At 34.8% G+C, this 19,155-nt stretch overlaps 1 long non-coding RNA gene across 4 annotated transcripts; it reads left to right on the forward strand.

Annotated features, from left to right (window-relative positions):
- The first annotated feature begins 2,697 nt into the window (after positions 1-2,697).
- On the forward strand, positions 2,698-17,201 carry LOC137807159 (uncharacterized). 4 transcript variants are annotated; one of them, XR_011080477.1, is made up of 6 exons: positions 2,698-2,928; positions 9,978-10,107; positions 10,286-10,459; positions 14,528-16,033; positions 16,737-16,868; positions 16,956-17,201. It is a non-coding gene; the product is annotated as an uncharacterized lncRNA (long non-coding RNA). The 4 variants fall into 4 exon arrangements; XR_011080475.1 differs by having other exon boundaries at positions 14,528-16,868; XR_011080478.1 differs by having other exon boundaries at positions 14,552-16,868.
- The last annotated feature ends 1,954 nt before the right edge of the window (positions 17,202-19,155 follow it).

The raw sequence follows: 19,155 nt of genomic DNA on the forward strand, positions 1-19,155 counted from the left end.
AAAAATAGACGTATTTGGTGGCCTGATTCGGTGACAAAAATAAATAATTATATTTAGCAACCAAAAGAAAATCGGTGACTAAAAAATAAACATATTTGGAGGCTAATTCGGTGACAGAAAATAAACAATTATATTTAGCAACCGAAATAAAATCGATGGCTAAAAAATAAACATATTTGGTCGCTAATTCGGTCGCAAATATATCTTTCCCAATTTATTCAAAATAGCCACCACTTTAGTGACCGATGGTTTTGTCACTCTTATGTTTGGTCGCTGATTCGGTTGCAAAACTAACTAACATCATTAATAATTCATTTGGTCGCTATTTCGGTCGCAAATTTGACACTAAGAATATTCGGTGACTACTTTGGTCGCAAATTGTAACCACTTATTTTCGGTCGCTGAATTCGGTGACTAAATTGTTATTTTCTTGTAGTGTAAGTTTAAGAAATAAGATTTATATTTTCGGTCTTTGAATAAATTCAAAGTAGTTCTTAATATGGTTAATTGTGAATATAACTTAAGAGTTGTTTTCATTATGTTTAATTTGGAAAACTTATGAAATGATTGGTAGTAGTACAATACTTATTTACTTAATACAATGGTAATTGTTATCATTGAGTTGAGTAAAAGCATGCAAGTTAATGAAACGAAGAATTTTTATCTACTATGTCAAATTATTCGTTTTTAGATTGTTTTTAGATTGCTGAATATGTATATTTCACTTAACAAGATAAATCTCACTTAAGGGATCCATGGGTTGAGACAAATGATCTCAATCTTGGAACTCCTCACTCAAGTTAAGGGTATTTGGCACCCAAAAACAATTGAGTTAGAAAATTTTACTTGAACGAGGAGATCTTGAAAGTGATATTCTTGTATTATGAAATTTGTTTAACATTGTTTAAGTTATCTTTAAAAGTTTGTATAAGTTATGTTAAATTAATTATTGGTTGTACTGATACCTAATATTACAGGTGTGTGATCCGATAATTGTGTGTATGTGTTGCATGTGAGAGTTGAATACTAGTGGAGTGACCTATTTGTGTTTGTAGTATAGTTCATGTTATGAGATATGTTGATGAAACATTTAAATTTTACTAATAGCCAAAATTATATAAAAAGAATTAGGTGGTGAAAACTAATGAAGGTTTTTTTGGACCTATTTAGGGTAAAGAGTTGCAAACAAATTAATAGGTGTTTCAAAATTTACATTGACATATGTGGGCTATCAATTGGATCTAAGTTGTGTGATAATGTTATGGTCATGATATGTGTTAGTCATAAATGTTTGAATTTAATACAATATTCCACTAGTAACCGAGTCTTATAATTCTTTATATGAATTTGTTGATACCTTTGGTACACAACAAAGGAATGTGTATGATTATTTATTGAGAAAATTGTGTGAAACTTACATAATGTTTACTTGTGATTATATAATTTGTTTAATTTACACAAGGTTACCTATGTTTTGATACATCAGTAATGTTATTGTAGGAATGCAACCATCCAGTTTTCAAGAGTAGAGAATATTTTTGCAATATCATATTTTGAGAGTTTTATATATTATTCAACTCTAATTATGATTACATAGTCAAGATTGAAGTGTTTTTGGTTAAATAATTTGACCATATGAACATGGAGAGAACACAATGAATAGAACAAAAGAAGGCTTTTGAAGAGAGGAAGAGAGGAAGATAATAGGGAAAAAGAGATTGAAGAAGAAATTGAGAAAGATAACATGATTTGTAATTTTTAAAAAATGTGATGTGAAATACTTTATAAGCATTTAGAAAATTTTAGAAAATCCCAAAAGAAGAAAGAATCAATAGAAAAGATATTTCAACTCGTATAACTACCCATTATGAGGAAGTTATGAAAGTTCATCAACCTAATTAGAGATTGTTACTCTAATGGTTTGGATCATATAAGATTTCATATACTTGCAATTATTTATTTATTTTGTCTTTTTTTAACTTTTCTTTGGATGTTTCTTGAATTCTTTTCTCACCTGTAAATAGAAGGGTCACTTTCATGTATTAGACATAAAATTTTGAGAAGTAAATGTTCTTATTTTGGATAAGTAATATACTAAGTGATGATTTTATGTCTCGTGCTTATCTCAAATATGAATGACACATCATATTAGAATCAAAGTTTAAGATAGAAACATTCCTAATTATTTAGTAGAGTTTTGTAACTTGAAATAATCGATCATAACCAAGAGAAAAATCCATCTTGGATTTCCATAATTTAAAGTGAATTGTTTTCTAAAATAATTAAAATTGAAAAGAAAAATTAAAAGTTTAAAATAAACAAAAACTATTTCAGAATTATTTTGCAACAATATATTTATAGGTGTGATGAGCGGGGTTATTATTGATATACATGTTTTCCAAAAAAATATGTATTGATATAGTTGATCAAACTCAATTTAATCTTATCCAGAGTTAGGTTGAATTGAATTAAAAAATTATTATTTTAGGTTAGGTGATAATTTTTTCCAAACCTAACCCACCTTCTATATTTCTAACAAAATACTCAAGTCTTTATACTTACCTATTAATATTTTAATCTTTTATATATATATATATATATATAAGTATTTTAAAAAATACATTTCAAAAAATTATAATTTTATAAGAGGTTTATTAATGAAGGTTAATATAACTTTTATTAAGCATTCAAGTAGAAGATGTTTTTCAAACCTCTGGTAAGTCTCCGCGGTTTTTTAATAAACCGCAACAAAATATTTTATTTTATTTACTTGTAGAAATTCATGTGCACTGTTATCTTCATCGTTCCCTACTCTCCAATTTGTCTCTTTTATACTCTTCTTCCTTCTTCAAAAAACTAGCCGCGATAGTGTTTCGTTTTGCCAAATCCAACTTGGTTGCTCGTGAGGATTTGCAAATCTTTTCAAAGGTAAATCATTTCTAACCTCAGGATTTTATCTCTCAACTAATATTTTTTCTACCTTTTTCTTTTGCCCTATTTAGCTTTTCAAAATTGATTTTCACTTTTCCTATTTCTCACGCCCTAAATCACTTCAATAGTTAAGTCTTAGTAAGTTGTTTGTTTTTCTGAACAAATTATGGTGCATTTTCGTTTTTCATTCACATTTCTACTCATAGATGCATTTCTGTTCTAGAACAATGGTGCGTTTCTGGTTCATAATAGTGGTGCGTTTTTGTTCCAGAACTACATTTTTTGTTCTGAAACTGTTAAGTAAAAACAGAGTATTGCAAAATAAAGTGCAGAAATAGAAATAGAGGATGCGCAGAAAAACCCTAACTCCTTCATAGTGCCGTTGGAGGAAATCTCGGAAGCATGGGTGAAGTGGAGACAGTTTCCAAGTTGAAAATCAAACGTTACCCTTTCAACCTTGGATCGTGGCCGCACGAATCGGAAGTTGGGCGCCTCCGCACTGTTGGATTTTTGAACGTTGTAGATCGTTACGAGAGGAGTGGGAGGTTGACTCCTTCCTTCACGCTGGCCTTCCCTCTTCTGCGGCGACAACCTTGAACCCACTAGGGTTTGAAGAGGCGCCACCCTTGGGGGTTCTCCATCTATAAATACCGTTTTCCCCTCTTCAGAAAACGCAACTCTCACTACTTCATCTTCTTCCTCCGCTCACCATCTTCTTCTTTCCCCAATTTCCACTTTTCACTTTCTCTCTCCTCTTTATTTTAATATTATAATATTTTTGGGTTCTATTTGGTATTACTCTTTTAAAGAGAAACTTGCTAGTTCTGATCCTCGGAAATTACCGGGAAGTTCCTGTTGTATCCTGGGGGACTTGCGCAATACATCGCGGATAAGTCCTTACGGACAGTGATTACTCACCCCTCGGGAAACTATTTTTTGTTCGTTTTAAAGCCTGAATATCTACAATCGTAAGGACTTATGGCTGAAAATCCGAACAACAACGACAACACTGCTCCGGAAACATCAAATGTTGTTTCCGCAACGCAAACCATTTTTGCGAAACCATTTCTGGACGTCTCCAAAATTGAAGTCTTCACCGGTCAGAACTTCCGACGTTGGCAAGAACGCGTGTCCACCCTATTGGACATGTACGGAGTTGCTCATGCACTTACAACTGCCAAACCTGACTCAACCACGGCTGCGAAACAAGTTGACGACTGGATCCATGCGAATAAGGTATGCCGTCACACTTTACTCAGTGTGTTATCTAACGATCTGTTCGATGTTTATGCTTCTTATAAGAATGCGAAAGATATTTGGGATTCTCTTATCCTCAAATATACTGCCGAAGACATCGTCAAACAAAGGTTCGTAATTGCAAAATACTACCGCTGGGAGATGATCGAAGGCAAAGACATCAAAATCCAAATAAACGAATATCACAAGCTGATTGAAGATATCAAAACTGAAAGCATAAAATTGCTAGATGAATTCGTGTCCGAACTCTTGATCGAAAAGCTTCCGCAGTCTTGGACGGATTACAAACAACAACTGAAGCACAAACATAAACAGATGTCTCTATCAGATTTGATCACCCACATCATCATTGAAGACACAAACAGGAAGGAGTGCGCTGCTGCAAAGGCCAAAGCTTTGTCTGCCAAAGCAAACGTGATAGAAGACAAACCAGCTCCAAAAAGGTACGAGAAAAAATTTGATCACAAAAAGAAACCTAATAACAAATTTTCTCGTCCCAGTGGAACTAACCCCACTTTCAAGAAAAAAAGGAAATTGCTTTGTCTGTGGAAAGCCAGGCCATCATGCACCTCAGTGCAGACATAGGGCTAAAAACGACTATCCTCCTAAGGCAAATCTAGCCGATGGGGAAGATACTATTGTGGCAGTCGTTTCACAAGTAAACCTTGTGACAAATGTGAGCAAATGGGTGGTAGACTCTGGGGCTACCAGACACATCTGTGCAAACAAAAATGTGTTCACCTCCTACACAAGTGTGGGGGATGGAGAAGAACAAGTATATCTCGGTGACTCCAGGACAACTCCTGTCCTAGGAAAAGGAAAAGTTCTTCTGAAGCTCACATCTGGTAAAACTCTAGCTTTGAATGATGTGCTACATGTGCCATCAATTAGAGTTAATTTGGTCTCTATGGCATTACTAAGCAAAGTTGGGGTTAAAGTGTCATTTGAATCTGACAAGATTGTTATGACAAAAAACAATGTTTTTGTGGGAAAGGGATATTGTGATCAAGGCCTTTTTGTATTAAACATTTCTGAAATTATGAATGAATCTAAATCTTATGCTTATATAGTTGACTCGTATGATATATGGCATGCTAGATTAGGACATGTGAATTCTTCGTATGTTATAAAATTGCAACGACTAAGATTAATCAACATGCATGACAAACAAAGTAGTAAATGTGATGTATGCGTAGAATCTAAAATAACGAAGAAAACATGTCACTCTGTAGAACGTCAAACTGAAATTCTTGGTTTAATTCATACCGACCTTGATGATTTAAAACAAACCATTTCTAGAGGTGGTAAAAATTATTTTGTAACCTTTATAGATGATTTTTCTAGATACACCAAAGTTTATTTAATTAAACATAAGGATGAAGCTTTTGACATGTTTTTAACTTATAAAGCGGAAGTAGAAAATCAACTTAATAAGAAAATTAAGAGAATTAGATCAGATAGAGGTGGTGAATATGTTTTATTTAATGACTATTGTGTAAAAGAAGGTATTATTCATGAAGTAACCCCACCATATTCACCTGAGTCTAATGGAGTAGCTGAAAGGAAAAATAGGACTCTTAAAGAAATGATGAATGCCATGCTTATTAGTTCTGATGCTCCTGATAATTTAATGGGTGAATCTCTGCTTACTGCGTGTTTTTTACAAAATAGGATACCACATAGGAAAACTGGTAAAACACCCTATGAGTTGTGGAAAGGTTATCAACCTAATTTGAAATACCTAAGAGTGTGGGGGAGTTTAGCTAAAGTGATGTTACCTGATCCTAAGAAAAGGAAAATAGGCTCTAAAACATCTGATTGTATGTTCTTAGGATATGCAGAACATAGTGCTGCCTATAGGTTTCTAGTTCTTAATAGTGATATAATTGAACGCAACACTATAGTAGAGACAAAAAATGCTGAGTTCTTTGAACACATCTTTCCTCTAAAGAGTAGTGGTACATCTGAACAACCTATAGATAGTGCTAATGATACCTTGAGTGAGGATGTTAGGAGAAGTAAAAGACAGAGAAAGGAAACATCTTTTGGAGATGACTTTTATACTTATCTAGTTGAGAATGATCCAATAAGTTTTGTAGAAGCTACTAGTGCTCCTGATGCTAAACATTGGGATAAGGCCATTAAAACTGAGCTTGAATCAATTAAGAAAAATAATACGTGGACCTTAGTAGATCTGCCTAAAGGAGCAAAACCTATTGGTTGTAAGTGGATCTTTAAGAAGAAGTACCATCCTGATGGATCCATAGAGAAATATAAGGCAAGATTAGTTGCTAAAGGGTTTACTCAAAAACATAACATAGATTACTTTGATACTTTTGCACCTGTTACTAGGATTTCCTCTATTCGTGTATTGCTAGCCTTAGCATCTATCCATAAGTTAGTAATTCACCAAATGGATGTTAAAACAGCTTTTCTGAATGGTGAATTAGAAAAGGAAAAAGTATGCAAACTTTTAAAATCTTTGTATGGTTTGAAACAAGCACCAAAACAATGGCATGAAAAACTTGATAATATTTTACTTTGTGAAGGTTTTTCTACCAATGATGCTGATAAATGTGTATATTCTAGATCTGAAAATGGTGAATATGTCATTATATGTTTGTATGTGGATGACATGCTAATTTTTGGTACATGCAATGATATAGTTTTTCAAACAAAATTGTTTCTTGGATCTAAGTTTGAGATGAAAGACATGGGTGAAGCAAGTGTGATTCTAGGAGTTAAAATCATAAGGAAGGGAGATAGTATATTACTATCCCAAGAAAAATACACTGAGAAACTTCTAAAGAAGTTTGGTTACTATGACTTTAAGTCAATGAGTACCCCTTATGATGCTAACTCTAAATTAAAGAAGAACAGAGGAGAATCTATTTTTCAAACTCAGTATGCCCTGATAATTGGGAGCTTATTGCATTTAATGAGCTTTTCTAGACCAGATATTGCTTATGCAGTAGGTAGATTGAGTAGATACACTCAATGTCCTAGTCAGGATCATTGGGAAGCACTTGCGAGACTCATGAAATACTTGAGAGGTACAATGGATTATGCCATTGAATATAGTGGATTTCCCGCTGTGCTAGAAGGGTACAGTGATGCTAACTGGATCTCTGATTCAGATGAGACAAAATCCACTAGTGGTTATGTATTTACACTTGGGGGTGGTGCAGTTACATGGAGATCAGCCAGGCAAACTATTATCGCAAGATCAACAATGGAATCTGAGTTTGTTGCTCTAGAAATGGCTGGTAGTGAAGCTGAGTGGTTGAAAAACTTCTTAGCAAACATTCCTTTAGGAATGAAACTAACCCCATCTGTATCAATGCATTGTGATTGCCAATCGGCAATAGCTATAGCTAAAAATAAAAGCTATAATGGAAAGAATAGACATATACAATTGAGACACAATTTGGTGAAACAGCTGTTAAAGAGTGGAACGATTTCTATTGACTATGTCAAGTCAGAACGGAATCTGGCAGATCCTCTGACAAAACCCCTAGGGAGAAAAATGATTTTAGAAACATCGAGGGGAATGGGACTTAAGCCACTTGCAAACAAACAAGTGATGGAAACCCAACCTTTGTGATTGGAGATCCCATGAATAAGGTTCATATGGGTAAAAACAAGTCACTTGTTAGTTCTGCTAGCACTAATATTGATTTTAATCAATTTTGTCCATTCCTATGGTGTGTGTGAAAGTGCTAGATACTGCATTATCGAGAGGATAAACTTTGTGGTTAAAATTCAGAAGTAAAAGAGTTTTAACGATTTACAAAGTTTTAATGATTTTCATATCCCTTATGGGTGGTGTGTGATTTGCAGCATACACTTGATGAAATCACCTATATGAGTGTCAAGTGGGGTCGCTTGCATGAGATCTTGGCAAGATCTCTATAGCACTCATGAATACCGGGCACGCGCATGGCCTATTAGCGCAACACAGCGATAACAGCAAGTAATGTGGGGGTGTATTGTGATTGATAAACCTCTAACACATACTAAGTGTCTTGGTTCATATAGCTTGCTATACCAACTACACTATGTGTTACGTTCATTAATCTAAGACTGGTTCATATAGCTTGCTATACCAGATCTGATGCATTACATCTTAGATGAACCCAATTTTTTTTTCTTCTTATCTCTATGTTTTATCTTTTGCAATATGTGGGGGATTGTTGTAAAAACAGAGTATTGCAAAATAAAGTGCAGAAACAGAAATAGAGGATGCGCAGAAAAACCCTAACTCCTTCATAGTGCCGTTGGAGGAAATCTCGGAAGCATGGGTGAAGTGGAGACAGTTTCCAAGTTGAAAATCAAACATTGCCCTTTCAACCTTGGATCGTGGCCGCATGAATCGGAAGTTGGGCGCCTCCGCACTGTTGGATTTTTGAACGTTGTAGATCGTTACGAGAGGAGTGGGAGGTTGACTCCTTCCTTCACGCTGGCCTTCCCTCTTCTGCGGCGACAACCTTGAACCCACTAGGGTTTGAAGAGGCGGCACCCTTGGGGGTTCTCCATCTATAAATACCGCTTTCCCCTCTTCAGAAAACGCAACTCTCACTACTTCATCTTCTTCCTCCGCTCACCATCTTCTTCTTTCCCCAATTTCCACTTTTCACTTTCTCTCTCCTCTTTATTTTAATATTATAATATTTTTGGGTTCTATTTGGTATTACTCTTTTAAAGAGAAACTTGCTAGTTCTGATCCTCGGAAATTACCGGGAAGTTCCTGTTGTATCCTGGGGGACTTGCGCAATACATCGCGGATAAGTCCTTACGGACAGTGATTACTCACGCCTTGGGAAACTATTTTTTGTTCGTTTTAAAGCCTGAATATCTACAGAAACTACAATACATTTCGCAAATTTGGTATCTCACGTCTCTCTCGTTTGTATCTTATGTAAATCTATTTGTGATTTTTCTCATATTTTGTTATTATACACAATATTGCTTACAACATATGGAAGTGGTCATTTGATGTCTAACGGGAATGAAAATGGAAAGAACCTAATGGAATGAACTTTAACCTAAGACATATGAGAGGAATGTTAGGTACGTTTTAAACTATTTTTAATATAACCATTGATAGTGGTGGTTTCACCAATCTTGCTTCTATCTTGTTCCCATTCCAAAAAAGGATTTTCGTCATCCACTTTTGTTAAATAGTTCTCCAACTGCTTTACATCATTTTTGGGTTTTTAATTCTTGTGAGAGTTCATGAGAAATGAACTAATTAGTACTTGTTCAGTACTTGAAATGCAGAATAGAGTAAACACGGCGCAACAATAAAAGAAAATAGAAAAGAAAAGAAGAAAGGAGAGAGAGACAAAGAGAGGAGGAAGATGTTTGCTTTCTGTTTGTTTTAACTTTACATTCTGTCTTATGTTTCTAAGACGTGCTGATATACTTGGTTTGATTCTCTGTTCACTCCACTCTCCCTTAAATTCATAGTTGTATTATTTTTTCTTGGTTAGTTTTCGTAAATACATTTATCAGCAAGAATACATGACATTTTGGTGCCATGTTCAGGGTCATAATTTTGAGGATCACGGTTGATGCATGTTTTTTACACCTTTTTTATTATTATCAGCTTTTGGGATTTTGAAAGTTTTGAAAGAATATATTCTACAATGGTTAATATTGTCGATTTATTAACTATTCAACTAATTGTTAAAATTATAAAAGGGAAATAATGAATAAAAAATGAGAAAAATACATTTCTTTTTAATTTTTCTATTTGTGATTGTTCTAGTTTGTTATTTGATCTTCAGGTCACTGGTCATATATCTTCTCTTGTGAAAAAGTTGAAGTTAGTTTTGGATGGGTGAGTGTGCAAGTTCTGAATTCTGAAAGTTCAAGTATTATCTCTCTCTTACATAACCCCTAAAGTAATAAACCCATGTAAGTATTGAGTATCAATTAGTCTAGTTGATGTATTTTAGTTAATTTCATATTTGAACGGTTTTATCAAAATTCCTTATATTTCCCATAATTAAGAACGAAATTTCAGTGTTTTCTTTCATTCAACTATACATGTTTAATTATCTTTTTATTTTCTCAATGCTAATGTACTGGCCAGACTTTAGACCTCGGCATCAGACGTGACATCGTACCTCGGTGGTCTGGCCGCGATAATGGGCCACGTAAGTGGACCCCAAAAATAATAATGAGTTATCATCCATATATAAGAAAGACCTAAATCACGGGAGAGTTCATGCATGTGGTGTGTATAGTACGCTCAGGTCTAGCACAAGTAAGTATTCCTTGGAGGCACTATTAAGGAAATAATAATTATAAAATTATATGCAAGTATTGTATGCAATATTTGACGATATTGTACCCAATTATATGCAATTAATTTAATAATTATAGAATCTCATGATTAGTATCCTACCTAATTAGATTGTAATTTGGGAGAGAGAAACTCCCTATATATTTCCTATACATGAGTGATGTAATATACACATAAGAGAATAAGAAACATCTTTTCTTCTTTACATCTTTTATCATTTTCTTATATGGTATCAGAGCACCGATCTTGGTGCCCTGACAGCCTCTCCATTTTTATCCCCTAAATAAAAAATCATGTCTGGCAAAGAAGGCACAAGTAACGAGTCCGATAGAAACCTCGTACAACACTTCAGTGCCGAACAAATTCAGCAATTAGCAAGGGCTATTTACTCGTTCAACAATAACGGTAAAAGTGACACGTTTGTTAGCTCTGCAGGTCTGCTTGCCCATAACTCCTCTCCTAATTCTGCTTTTACGAAACCATGGATTTTGGATAGCAGAGCAACCCATCACATTGCATCTGATTCACAATTTTTCACACACACTTCATCATCATTTATTTCAAATGTTAATCTGCCCACAGGCTCAACTGCGCCCATCTCATCTACAGGCACAATTAAATTCAATGACAAAATCACTCTCAAAGATGTTCTTTGTGTTCCTTCTTTTAATTTAAATCTCATGTCCATTAGTAAGATAACCAGTTCACTAAATTGTTGTGTCGTTTTTACTCCACATGGTTGCGTTTTACAGGACTTGGCTATGGGGAGGATAATTGGCTCGGGTAAACAACACGCAGGCTTATACTACATGTCCCCTCTTCCAAACCAAGCCCACGCATCTCAAATATCGACCGATCCTGATTTATGGCATAAGCGCCTTGGACATCCTTCTCCAGCGTGTCTACAACTTGTATCTTCCCTACTACCTATCCCTATCAGTAAAAATCTCATTCCCATTCATAATCATTGTAGTATTTGTCCCAAAGCTAAACAGACAAGGCTACCCTTTCCTTTAAGCACAATAAAATCTAATTTTCCATTTAATCTATTGCATTGTGACATTTGGGGGTCCTCATAAAACCCCAACTCATTTTGGAAAACGTTTTTTTCTCACTATAGTCGATGACTATACTAGATGTACTTGGCTATTTCTTATGAATCACAAATCTGAAACCCAACATCTCTTAGAGTCATTCATTACATTTGCACAAAATCAATTTCAGGCATCTATTAAAACCATCCGCGTTGACAACGGACTGGAATTTATTTCAATGTATGATTTTTTTCTCAAAAAAGGTATTGAATGTCAACGCACTTGCGTTTACACTCCTCAACAAAATGGGGTAGTAGAACGCAAACATAGACATGTTTTAAACACAGCACGAGCCCTCCTATTTCAGTCCAATTTACCATTAGAATTTTAGGGAGAATGCGTTTTAACCGCCACGTTTGCCATCACCTTTACTAAAAAATAAATCACCTTTTGAGCTACTATATAATCAACCACCTTCACTTTCTCACCTAAAAACTTTTGGTTGCCTCTGTTACGCAACTGTTGTTTCACCTAAGCAAAAATTTGATCCGCGTGCCCGACAATGCATCTTCATTGGTTATCCTCACAGTCAAAAAGCATACAAATTATTTGATATAGATGCAGACACTTTTTTTACAAGTCGGGATGTCATCTTCCATGAAAGTGTTTTCCCATTCTGCCAACAGTCACAGACACAATCCTCACCTCCATTACAAGGTATTTTGCCCATTGACATTGACTTACCCACTCCTGTCCAACATTCACTCGATCAACCTTCTTCTCTTACTCATCACAATGCACCTGAACCTCCATCAAACCAACATTTTTCTCCTACTCGTCACAATACACCTGAACCTCCATCAAACCAACTCTCTTCTCCTACTCGTCACAATGCACCTGAACCTCCATCAAACCAACCTTCTTCTCCTACTCGTCATAATACACCTGAACCTCCAGTAAACCAACCTTCTTCTCCCATGCCAAGAAGTTTAGCACCCATTACCAAACCTTCTCCAACCGACCTTCCTGTTCGACGATCCAGTCGCACATCAACCCAACCTTCCTGGCTTCAAGACTATGTAACGGGATCCCAAGCCAATCATTCGACCACTGCCCAAGACCGACCGAATGGAACCAGGTATCCTATGCATCATTTTCTTTCTAATTCACGATTTTCTTCTACACATAGTGCATATCTTGCTAACATCACAGCCACCAAAGAACCTCACACTTATGCTCAAGCTATCCTTGATCCAAATTGGCAAAAAGCAATGGACGAAGAGCTTTCCGCCTTGCAGCTAAATCAAACGTGGACCTTGACATCGTTACCCGCTGGACAGAAACCCATCGGATGCAAATGGGTCTATAAAATAAAGTACAACTCAGATGGTAGCGTCGACAGATATAAGGCGCGCCTTGTCGCAAAGGGGTACACTCAGATTGAAGGTGTCGACTATTCTGAAACTTTTTCACCAACAGAAAAATTAACAACTTTGAGGTGTCTCCTCACCATTGCAGCAGCCAGAAATTGGTTTACTCACCAGCTAGATGTGCAAAATGCCTTCTTACATGGCACATTGCATGAAATTATTTACATGGACTTGCCACCCGGACATCATCGACAGGGGGAGAACATTGTATGTCGACTCAACAAATCCCTTTATGGTCTCAAACAAGCATCTCGAACATGGTTTTCAACATTTTCTCATGTGATTAAATCTGTAGGATTTCAACAGTCCAAGACAGATTACTCTCTATTCACAAGACAGAATAACTCATCATTTACTGCCCTTTTGATTTATGTGGATGATATTCTTCTGACAGAAATTCAGCGTGTTAAAGATTGTTTATTACAACAATTTCGCATTAAAGATCTTGGAGACCTAAAATATTTTCTTGGGATTGAATTTTCTCGTCCCAAAGCTGGTATTTACATGTCCCAAAGAAAATATGCGCTTTGATATTTTGCAAGATACGGGACTCACAGGTGCTCGTCCAGATAAATTTCCAATGGAACAATACCTAAAACTCACACCAGACGATGGAGAGTTATTAAAGGATCCAGTCAAATACAGGCGACTCGTGGGACGACTGATATACCTCACGGTTACTCGGCCTGACATAGCATTTTCGGTTCGGACCCTAAGTCAATATATACAGGATCCACGAAAACCTCATTGGGATGCCGCAATTCGAGTCCTAAAGTACATCAAAGGATCACCAGGACAAGGATTGTTATTGCCATCCGAAAACAATCTGACATTGACAGCTTATTGCGACTCAGACTGGGGAGGTTGTCAGACAACTCGGAGATCAGTATCTGGATATTGCATTTTTCTTGGTTCATCTATTATCTCATGGAAGTCAAAAAAACAGACAAACGTATCAAGATCATCAGCGGAAGCAGAATACCGCGCAATGGCCAATACTTGTTTGGAGATAGTTTGGTTGCGATATCTGTTGTAGGATTTAAAGGTGCCATGTAACTTGCCAGCTCAACTTTTCTGTGACAATCAAGCGGCATTACATATAGCAACAAACCCAGTATTTCATGAACGCACAAAACACATTGAGATAGACTGCCACATTGTGCGAGAAAAATTACAAGCTGGGATAATCAGTCCTTCATATGTACCGACACAGTATCAGCTCGCAGATATTTTTACGAAGGCATTGGGCAAGGAACGATTTTTGACGCTACGACACAAGTTGGGGGTTCTTGATCTTCACCTACCAACTTGAGGGGGAGTATTAAGGAAATAATAATTATAAAATTATATGCAATTATTGTATGCAATATTTGACGATATTGTACCCAATTATATGTAATTAATTTAATAATTATAGAATCTCATGATTAGTATCCTACCTAATTAGATTGTAATTTGGGAGAGAGAAACTCCCTATATATTTCCTATACATGAGTGATGTAATATACACATAAGAGAATAAGAAACATCTTTTCTTCTTTACATCTTTTATCATTTTCTTATAGGCGCTAAGGCCCATGAGGGTTCAGGTTTCCAGGGAAAGACTGCATGCATGACACGTGAATAATTAAGGCACCTAAAGAACAAATGGCCCCGCAGTGATGGTGTATGAGTTGGTACCCTGACGACCATACTGTTGATATTTTGCACTCCAGAAGAGGAAAGTCATGTGCAACGACTACGCTAAGTTTGTGCAACGCGCAACAGGACGCCTTGTTAGTAACCTTAATTTCACTTAAGGAAAGATCTTCGTGGGATAGGGAAGTTGACCTAGATACAACTTATATAAAGGGTGGTAAGAATCCTAGAAAGGTACGCCGTTTCTAAGACTGAAACTGCTTTACATACTTATTGTTTTTTAGCCCAGTACTGACTTGATCGTCGGAGTGCAATCAAAAGGTAGACCCCCCTCTATTTCAATGAAGCCACTCTCGATCACCCAAGGAGAGAGCAGAAACCACAGGAAATAGGAGGAGTCACCATCTTCCTTTGAAGTCAACGACGACTGAGTCAACCGGCGAGAACAACTAATTTGGCTAATAAAAAGAAACATAGCATATTACTAGCGGACACTATTTATTATGTGCACACATTTATAACTTTGAATAGGATAATTGGGAGTGTTGAGTATATAACAAAAAAAGAGAAGAAAAAGAGGGTAGACATGCTTCATGTTTGTGAATTTGTGTCTGTTATAAAATGATGAGTGACATTTTTTTTTGGTTGCAGATGGATAAGGCTTCGATTATGAAGGATGTTATTCAAAATTATAGTTAAAAGTTTACTTTTTATTATATTTATAAATTTTTCATGTGAAAAAACAAACTATAATTTTCTGACTCAACTTTGGATTAAAACTTTTCATGTAAGTGAGACTTGGATTTTCATTGCAGTAGTGTTTGTTCAATGAATGAGGCAAAGATAGCTTAAGTTGGATAAGAATATAAGATTGCGAGATATAATTGAAGGTGCACTTGCATGTCATGTGTATCATAAAAGAAGCAATGAATGAGGTGAGTGAGGGACAACCTTAAAGAATTAATTTTTTTTAAAACTTATCTACTACCTACCACTGAGAAATCATTATGAAATATGAAAGGAACCTGATTCTTAAGATCTAGTTTGGAGTATTGAAAGGAAAGGTAATTAAGAAAATCAACTTGTGCTAGGGTCACAAAAAAGTAAAACATGAATATCTTATTTATTTGATAAAATAACTAAGAGGGTATGTAAATTTATGTATCTAGTCTAATTGTAATTACCATTGCAGTGTCTTTCTGGTACGAGAGATTGACACATTTATTTGGATGTCAAATATGTTAAATAAAGATGATTCATGCAAGTGACTTGACCAACAAATGACCACCTCATCACTTTTTCTAGATTCAATCTCAAACTCTAAAATCAATGCAGAGAAAATGAGAGGTCTAATTTGCAGTGACTAACTCAGATGCAGCTCTAACACATCCACAAAGATTTCGAACTTTCTGTTTTCTGCAGAAACTGGCTAGGTAAGCTAGAGTATTGTCAATGAACACCCACTAATGTTGAGTTTTATTGACTTTAGTGTTTATCTTTTCTTATTAGTATTGTTTTGCTTTCACTTTATTTTGATTTAACTAAATAAATAGTGTTAGGATTAAGGTGTAACTCAAACTCAAATTCCTAAAATTTTGATAGTAACCTGATTATCTTTTTCTTATAAAAAAATAGTGGTAGCTATTTCTATTCAAAATATTTGAATTAGACCAAGATTAAGTCATGCGTGCATCTAGAAAAATGAATAAAGCAATGCAAATAGGAGTTATTAACTTATTATGGTACAGTAGCATGAGAGCAACACAAACAAATCAAAATAGTGTCCCTAGTATACATATTTGCAATAATTTTTCCGGTTTTAAATTATGCAGAATAAGTAATGATTGATGCACTGGTCTAATAAAAAGGATAGATTCTGATCTACAAACTAATTTTATATCTTTTTCTATCTCTTACGTGATTGTCTCACATTTTCTTCTTCGTGTAGGCCAACGAAACCCAAGAGATAATATACGAAGAAGTAACAATTAACATCAACTTATATTATCTTAATCCTATTCAAATTCAAAACAAAAATTGAAGAGTCTCAACGTGGTTATTTTTTTTGTACATTTTTCAAATGTATATATTGATGTCACTTAATCGGTGCATGAGCTTTCGGTTATTGCTGTTAAGGATGACATTGAATTGGTTGCAAAATTATGGGCCTACCACCATTCAACGCAAACTAAAGCTGAGAAGAAAATCATAAACAACTTGGAGGTTGGACTCATTGAGCTTGCAATGAGAAAATTCAAAATTATTCAGGTATGTATTTAATTACATATAATAGTTGTTGTAAAAGAATTCCATCTTATATAACTACCTAATCAAACTTTTGGTTATTTATTTCAGTTTGTCACCGAAACTGCTATTACTACCCTACAATTGATGACATGATCAAGCTTGTCAAGGAAGAAATTCAAAATAAAGATTAAAGTGTAATTGAATCTAGGAAGCGTCTACTTCCTAACTCTTACAAAAGAGAGGATTTTGTAAGTTGTGTTGGTGTGCATTTGCATTTATCTTCAATGCTCTTGTTCTTGAAGAGAAAATGTTATAATTGTTTTTTATTAAAGTAGTGTTTATTGTATTTAACTATAACTAGCATTTTATCTTCTTATAATTTTAGGCACACATTTTTTGTCATGCATTGGTTGGTTGCATTTTTGTACATTTGAGGCAGTGTTTGGTTTCTGGAATTTTGATGTTTTATTTGTAGTAATTAGTTTTTAATTTATGAACTAAATACGTGTGCAAATTGGATTACGATGCCATTTAATCTTTCATGTTAAGAGGATACACAACTAACTCTAACATTATTTTGTTAGAATTGATCTCAATTCAAACATATTAATAGAATTCATCTACCTAACAAGTTTTTGTCACATTCATTTTATTTAGATCAAAATCATTTTATTTAGATACAATTATCAAGGAAGTTTGTTGCTCCATATTTTGACTTCTGTTCCAGTTTGTTGCCCGAACACAACAGGTAATCTCCTATGTTAGCGGAAAAATTGAATTAACAGTATAAAAAATCTTTTAAAACAAGGATTAAATGTTGACTCCAAAGTTCGTCGTATAACAATCCAAATTGTTATGGCATAAAATCATGTGAAAATGGTTCAGTTGCTTTTCATGAATGGTGCATATGTATCTCATGTAGATAATTATGAATTTTATTCATCCACCTTTACTGAAATGCTAAATAATTGTGAAATTGGACATCAAATTAATGTAATTGATTTAATGCTGAGTGAAGTTGCATTAAAGAGGAAACATCCAGAGGAGGAACATATTGGAAAAAAGAAGATATTGTTGATGGGTGATGGTGGCTAGCTGCTGGAGGTATTCCTGTGTAGATCCACCTTAGCTATGAGATGATAGATATATATGTATGTATCTTCATTCTTTTTCATAAAAATATCAACATCTTTCTTTTATGATTTATACTCACTTTCACATGATCCATCTGTAAAAGAATGAGATAACTCTTTTATCCGTAAAATGAATTTATCGAGGGTTTAAAAAATCCTTGGAAGTGATGGAGTTTGAAAACCCCTATAAGTAGTGAGGGTTTGGAAAACCCCTGGAAGTGACGAGGGTTTGGAAAACCCCTGGAAGTGACAAGGGTTTACAAAATCGTCGGAAAAGAATTGTCTTTCCAGGGATTACTAAAAATCACTGGTAACTCGTTAACAATGCTGGATGTTCCAGGAGAAAAACAAACCCCAGATAATGTACTTAACAAGGGTTAAAACCGCCGAAAACGCTAAAAATAACTTCCGTTAAAAATAGTTTTTCTTGTAGTGATAATTTATATATAAATTTAAAATCATTTTTTGAAAAAGTTAATATAAAATAACTTTTATAAATGATAAGATAACTTTTGTAACAACCTGAAATAAGATAAAACATAATATATATATATATATATATATTCATGTATTAATATCCATAATAATTATCTTTTATTTGTGACTTTATAAAATCAAATAAAATGTGACATATGGCTATAGTTCATAAAACTACAAATAAGTTATTTCATAAACTTCTTTAAGAAAAAGACTTCATCACTTATACTTAGGACAGTTTCTTCCTGCATCCCCACAAATTTATAAATCCTAAAACTGACCTTCACCTTTTATTTGAAATCGGGATCTGGGAGTGTGTTACGGATTCATCAATAAGGAAGTGAATCATGTTGCTTTCCAGATGAGAGCGTGTTCCAGAAGTAAAATTTGTATAAATTGTTGATTTTGGGATTGTTGAATTCGGAAGCCTCTATTACAGATTAATAGATCCAGAATGATTTTTTTCAATTATGGATTTCTGAATCTGGAATGCATATTTTGAATTACGGATTGGCGGATCTGGAATGCATATTTTTTAATAGTGTCATTCATGTACTATTGGAAGCACTAATCTGGGAGGTTACCGAAAGCACCAATCTGAGAGGTTACCGGACGCGTCAATCCAAAATTTTACCAAAAGCGCCAATCCAAAAATTTATTGGATTTCATAATCCAGAATGCAAAAAAAAATGTACAGT

Source organism: Phaseolus vulgaris, chromosome 3 (assembly GCF_000499845.2).
Source record: "Phaseolus vulgaris cultivar G19833 chromosome 3, P. vulgaris v2.0, whole genome shotgun sequence".
NCBI classification, from domain to species: Eukaryota; Viridiplantae; Streptophyta; class Magnoliopsida; order Fabales; family Fabaceae; genus Phaseolus; species Phaseolus vulgaris.